Source organism: Ammospiza nelsoni, chromosome 9 (assembly GCF_027579445.1).
Source record: "Ammospiza nelsoni isolate bAmmNel1 chromosome 9, bAmmNel1.pri, whole genome shotgun sequence".
Classification (NCBI taxonomy): domain Eukaryota; kingdom Metazoa; phylum Chordata; class Aves; order Passeriformes; family Passerellidae; genus Ammospiza; species Ammospiza nelsoni.
In genome coordinates, this window is record NC_080641.1 from 3,749,685 (window position 1) to 3,756,708 (window position 7,024).

The window sequence follows — 7,024 nt, forward strand, 5'->3', positions numbered from 1 at the left end:
TTAAAATTTTAGCAAGATTTAGTTAGGGGGAAAGAGTATAGCAAGAAGAGTAGAAATAATAGGGGATAGTTAATTTTTAGCAGATAAGGTAGTTAAGGCTAGGGTAATATATCACTTGCCTGTCTTTACTATGTTTAAAGAAGCAGGATGGGATGCAGATTTCTTTGTGACAAAGAAGAGGACCGTAGCCTGCACCTGGGCCCCAAAACTTCAGCTATAGCCAAGGGGTGTGAAAGCCTGCCAACAGATCATAAGGAAAGAGGTCAAATTGAGGAAGACGTCTTTGCCTTCATCAGAAGGAGACCATTCCCCACTTGAAAACCCACTCACCCATGTGATGTGAAACAATCCGCAAATGTGAAGGAACTTTGGACTCAGTTATAATACATTTGAATACAAAGGGGGTAGGTGGGGTTACCTAATGAATATGTATTAGTTGTTTTGGGAATTATATGAATATGTAAGATTTTTTTAGATCAGTAGAGAGACAGTTCTTCTTCACACATGTCTTTAGGAGACAACTCCTCCTGTGCCTGGTGCTGTAATAAACACACCACCTTCTACCTTTAACTGTGGGGAGTTCTATTCCACACCTCATTTGGTGACCGCGGCAGGAACGCTTCCCTGCTCCAGTGAGAACATCCGGGCTCTGGACGTCTCTGGGCGCTGCCAGGGCATTCCTTTCCTGGAGGCACCTCCGCTCTCAGCTGCTCCTCGTGGGGGACAGACAAGACTGCTGGCACTGTGGAGAAAGGGAACGTTTAACTCTGTATAAAGTAACCCGTAAGGCATATGCAGGGGAAGGGCTGTTCACAAGTCACACAGAGATGTCCTGTGCGCAACGTACACCTGTACAGTTTGGGTTTGGGTCTGGCTGCTGGCAGAAAGGATTTGCTGTGTCAATAAGGGCCTGCTAGCAATTCTGGGGGTGAATTGAGCAAATCCTGTTTTATTGCTGCTATTTTTCCTGTGTGTTGTAATTGTGGCTGTGTTTTCAGTGTGTGAATGTTTGAGGAAGATGATGTAGGTGGATGCTGATGTGGTGTATGGTGTGTGTTGTGTTGAGAAGAGTGAGCTCTCTGTCCCCTCATAAAGAGATATTCCCTTCCCGGTGAGCCTGTGTGTGTGGACTTTCTAGTTGCAGGGATTGGTGCTCCCTGTGACACCTGGTGCTTGGGAATACAGGGGGGTTGAGTGGTTTTTCTCCCACATTGTGGTCATTTGGGACTGCACGGTTGTGTTTGGGGAGATTTTAGGATTTTGTTTTCAACAACTGCAGTAATTTATGCAGAAAACTACAGTGTGGTGATTTATTATGTTAAACTATGGCAGTTCCTTTCTACTGCCCCCCTCTCCAAGCATTTAAAGTCTCCTGCCACGAGGTGGACGTTCTCTTTCCTTCCCTGGACATCCTCTTTCCTCTCCTGGACACTCCCTTTCTCTCCTGGCGCTGTTCTCCATTAAAGCTGTGGGACTTTGGTCCCGGGAAGAGAGAGCGCCTCTCGTCTTTTGCTTTTGTCATTGTCAGTGTCACTGGGCCCAGAGCTCGCCAAACTGATCCCCCACAAGATGAAAACTGACAAATGGTCCCATATACACAGCTCAAAAATTGGCCACATTTTTGATGGACTGGGGTGTTCGCCACATTTTTGGAATTCCCTATTCCCACACAGGTCAGGCAATTGTTGAAAGGATGCACCACACTCTAAATCCCATTCTAGATCAGTAAAAGGGGGAGTGGCCCAAGCAACACCCCAGATGACGCTGAGCAAAGCTTTTTATGTCTTTATGTTTTGAATAGCGCATTTGCAGGACCTAATCCTCCAATTTTTAGGCACTTTTAAAACAGCACACAGGCAAAATTGAAAGAAAATCCTGCAGTTTGGATCAGAAACCTTGAGTTAGGACAAATTGAAGGACCATTTGCACTAATCACTTGGGGCAAAGGGTATGCTTGTATTTGCAAAGGTGTCGGACCTAAGTGGGTCCCCGTGAAGGACATGAAACCGTCTCATACATGAGAGTGCAGTGACAATTCCACCAGCAGGGAAATGAGCACACAGACGTGAGCCGCACAGAGAAGCTACAGTTCATGCCTGATGTTCCCTGTTCAACCTGTGAAAGCTACAAATCTTGAGTTTGATGTTGATTATTGGACTGTGAAAATGGTTTGTATCGTAGAGCTCTTTCAGCAAAAGCATGGTGTCCACTGTGTTCAAAAGAATTCTAAGATATCCAAATTTGTAAAAATTGAAGGTTAGAGGGACAGTTTAGTGCCCTGTAGTTGGCCAGTCCCTGAACAAATGCTAAAAGATTTGCTTGAAAACTGAAATAGATGAGGAAACTTTTGCCAAAAAACAGCTGAACAGGAACACGGAGTTTGATCAAAGGATATACTGGCACTTGTTGGTTTTGCTGCTTGCTTTTGCATGCATACATGCCTGTAGATCAACCAAAAATGAATGTTTGCCTTGCTTTAGCCAAGTCAGCAGGCTCAGACACCGTGTGTTTGACCCATTTCAGCCCAGACAAATCCTTTGCAACCCGTCTGGCCGGTGTGCCTGTGCCAGCCAAGGAGCAGCCAATACCCAATCGTGACAAATATTAGTGTGAGGCTGCCAACGAGACCAATTCCATAACAGCTGCCATCACTGGGCCCCTGATCATCTTAAAGCACCTTCTGAACCTCAAGAATTGGAATTCTTGGTTCATTGGTGATGGAATTTTGTGCTGAGTTTCAGTACCAGGGAGATCAACAGTTAAATATTACTCCCCATCATCCTGAGGACAGATACTCAAGTTTGTGGTGCAATTGTACTACCCCAGTGCCCCCTAAGGGTGAAACTCTGACAAGTAGATGACCTAGATGAGTCCTCAAGCCAATTAGCAACAGAATATTGGCTCATTTGTGGAGATAGAGCCTGGCAGGACATTCCCTCAAAAATTAAATGTGGCCCATGTAGCATCAGACAACTCACTGTGATAGCACCTAGCATTAAATAAGCCATCAAGAGAAAACAGAGCAAAAAGATGTGCCCATTATAAAGAAAACTGTAATAGCAATTTCAGACCCTAGGACCCTGCAAAATGAGGTACATCGAATTTATTTCTCCATCAACTTGCCTCGGGCGAGGCATTGAAACCATTACACCGATTGGGGTGTTGGCTGAAGAAAGAAGACAGTGCTACTTCCATTGCAATTAGTGACATGATGACTGATGTTAGTTCTGTCAGACATGCAACCTTACAGAACAGAGCAGCAATTAATTTTCTTTTACAGGCACATGGGCATTGTTGTGAGGAATTTGAAGGATTGTGTTGCATGAACCTGTCTGATCACTCACTGAATCCATCCACAAAAGCATACAAAAGCTGAAAGATTTGACAGCTCCTGTTAAAGAAGATGGTGGGTCATGGTTAGATGATTTGTAACAAGGATGGAGCTTTGCACCTTGGCCAAGGGAACTTTGTAGAATAGGTCTCTATATGTATTGGGAGTTTTGGTAGTGATAGTAGTAGTAATACCTTGCATACTTTGGTGTGTGTAATAAATGATGGACAAAACTATCAAAAAGTTTTTATCATACAAGAGAGAGAGGGAGGAAATGGATTCAAGAACTCACAGAGAATTCTTGAAATCTCACAGAGATGGTGGGTGAAAGTATAGACATGGAGGAAGGTTTTGAATTAAGACCTTGGAACAGGCTAAACTTTTTTGGACAATGACTTGTAATTGCTGTCAGACATGACTTATGCCCTTTGTACTGACTGGACTTTCACAGCATTAAAATTGCTGTCTTGGAATATAGCAAGGCTTAATGCTAGCAAAAAGGATGGTTTAAGCAAGTAATAAGCAGGTATGCTATAGTAAAAGTATGAAATGCAAGGTAGTTAACAAACAACATGGTTACAAAGGTTTCTTTTTAGTTGTACCGAGAGAGGGAATTGTGGGAATCCTTCAAATCAGAGGGTTTTGGGAAAGCTGCAAAAGGCAGGCCTCAGAGACAGCAGAACAGCAATTAGAGCTAAGCAGCAGCCATAAGACTTGTCAGCAGAAAAGTTATATAAGTGGTAGAAAAATAAGGACAAATAGAACAATGGTCTGTGTATTAATGCTTGGCTAGAATGACTCCCTAAGCTTCAAAAAAGTATTTTTAGCAAGGTATTAGGAACTTCTAAGCTTAAAAATGGAGCTCTGTCCATTGTGTTTTAAGGCTTACAAGAGGGTATTGTATTCAAAATAAGCAAACAGTGTTTTAACAAAAGGTACGTGTGCTTATAGTGATTGGATAGAACTACTGTCAATATGCTTTTGCTTTGTGTGATTGGTCAAAAAACTTTTAAAGTAAGTTGTAATATTAAGTTCATTGCCTGCTGCCAGCGATGTGAGCTGCTGGCATCTTCCCATGGTCATAACCATGTAATGAGACTGATGCTGGAAAACAAGCAGCTCGAGGCGCGTTCCTCAGCAGCCCCGTCCCGTTCGTGATTTGTACACAGACCCCCAGCTGGCAAGGGTATATATGTGTTAAATTGCATCTATGATAAATTAATATGTATTATTTCATTCATTTTGATATCTTTTAATTTCATATAGATTTATATCTTTTCATTTCATATAGATTTGTTTTCTTCCTCCAGCTTCGGAGTGTGATGATTTACCGCAGTGCAAAACCTTCTGCCCACTCAGCAGTCAGCCCCCAGGTGTGTGCATGCACACCCACCCACTGTGCCTGCTCTTCTCAGCATCTCAGGGCTGCTGTTTGCACAGAATTGGGATGAATTTAACTCGACAGAGCCACGAGTGGGGTGTCCAGCTTGCCACTCATGTGGCAATGAACAACACAGAGCTCCCAAACCACATTATCACAGGTCATTTCATTCCTGCTGGGCAATGAGGAACTCTTAAAAGACACAGAAAAGGGGTGGAAAACATTGGCATTGAGCTACTGCTGGTATCCTCCTGGAGGAAAATCTCATGGGTTTCTTATGGTGGTAGCTTTCCAAAGCCTAGGAAAACAGCTCAGCAGTGGTAGCCCAATTGTGAATGGTTTTCCTGACTTGGCAAAGCTGGGGTGTTAACAATGGACTCTGTCCTTGATTCAAATCACCTGCCCTTACCTGCAGACAAAAGCACCACCACCACCAGCAGAAGCTATATCGGTCAATTTTCTCAAAAAGCTGTGTTAAATTTGGGAGAGGAAAGGAAAACACATCAGACACTGTGGATTAATGACAAGATTCTGAGGATCAGTTCCAAAGCAAAGGGCAGCAGCTTCTCTCTGGGCCACTCCTTGTGCTCCAAGGCAGCCGGGCTGCCCTGGCTGCCCAGGACCCTGCGCCCCGCGGGCTCTGCAGAGCTGCACAGCGGGGAGGCAGCTTCGGGCACCTCAGCCCCTGGGCAGGAGGGGCTGCTTGCTCTGCAGGGCTGCCTGTGGGCAAAGCAGGGTGCTGGCCTTCTGCTCTTGGCCCCAGCCTGGCCTTGCAGGGCTAATCCTGTTCCCTATCTCAAATGTGCTAAGGACAGACTTGTTTGTTTGCAGCTCTGCACAGGTGTGATTTGCACCACAAAATACTGAAGGACTAAGGCCTGAACAACAGATCCTGACTGAAGCCTCAACAACAGGACCTGAGCCAAAGCTGCTCTCTAGATCACCTTCCCAACCCAATGTTCCATGTATCTGCTCCTTAACCAAGTGTTATTATCAAAAGGAATGTTGCATCCATTCACTGGTGAAACACGTCTTCACCTTTCTGCATGAGGAAAAAGGACAAGGCCACACCTGGCCTTGGTTCCTCCTTGAGCCCTGGCCAGGCTCAGGGAGAAAACCAAGAGGAGAATGACACCAGCTGTGCCCCAGCAGAAGCTCTGGCACATTGCTCGTCCAGCACGATCAGAGCCGGGCTACTCTCACAGCGCACTCGGGAGCCTCGTGGCCACCAAAGGTGGAGGCACTGCAGGATTTCCCGGTTCCTGGCCATGGCTCTGCAGGGCTGGGCTGGGACAGCTTCCCCCAGCTGATGTGCAGCTCTGGATGAAGGGGAAACCATTGGGGTACCTGGTGATGCATCTTCCTTAATCACCAGAGGCACCCTTTTGTAATAATGCTGAGGTGCATTGCTTAGCTTATCCTTTCCTGACTCTTCTTTGCACTTTTCCATTACAGTAAATCACACTGTTCCTTCAGCTGGTGTCTGTGTCTGCATCTCTGACCCTCCCCACCATCAAAACAAACACACAGCCAGTTTAGCATGAGACCTGCCTTTCTGCCAGCCCACCTCTTGGCAAACACCCCTGATGGCCATCTCCACAAATGAAATTCCCACTTTGCAACTTCCTTTTCTGCAGGCAGGTGAGAAAAGGATCCACTCCCAGTTCTGGACACCTCCAGAAACTAGCTGCTTTCAGCATTCACAACCCTGAAGTATCAACCTCCTTCCTTAACCGGCCACAGGGAGCTCCCACCAAGAGGCCTTTTGTCCAAGGATACCCACAGGAGAGCTGGAGAAGGGAGCAGTTTGAAACACAACTGCTTCAGAGTTTAAACCTGCCTTTACCAAATGAGCACACACCAACCTGTCCCAAAGGGAAAGCAGGCAGGATAGAGAAGCTCCTCTCCCACAACAGCAAACTCTGTGTTTCCTTCTTTTCCAGCTGGAGAGTGGAGGCCATGGGCTGCACCTCACTTTGGGAAGGAGCCCTGGGAATTGGCCTGATCTGGGAGGGCAGCAAAAGGAATTCCCCAAAAAGTAGGAAAAGATTGTCTGGAAGGAATAGATGATGACAATATTTCTTCAGAAAAGCAAAAAAAGGATAATTGTGATGAACAAACATTCCCAGACCTGAGATGGAGATCTTCGGGGCATCTTCAATTCCCCCACTGCTGGTGTGCCTTGGTGATTTTGGGGAAAAGAAGCGTTCGGCCCATTCAGCCTTTGTACTGGCAGTAGGGTGCAGGCCTGTGGCAAGGCCGAGCCTGCCTCGTGGGCTGGGCCTGGGCTGTTGGGCTCGGGTCCCTGGGCC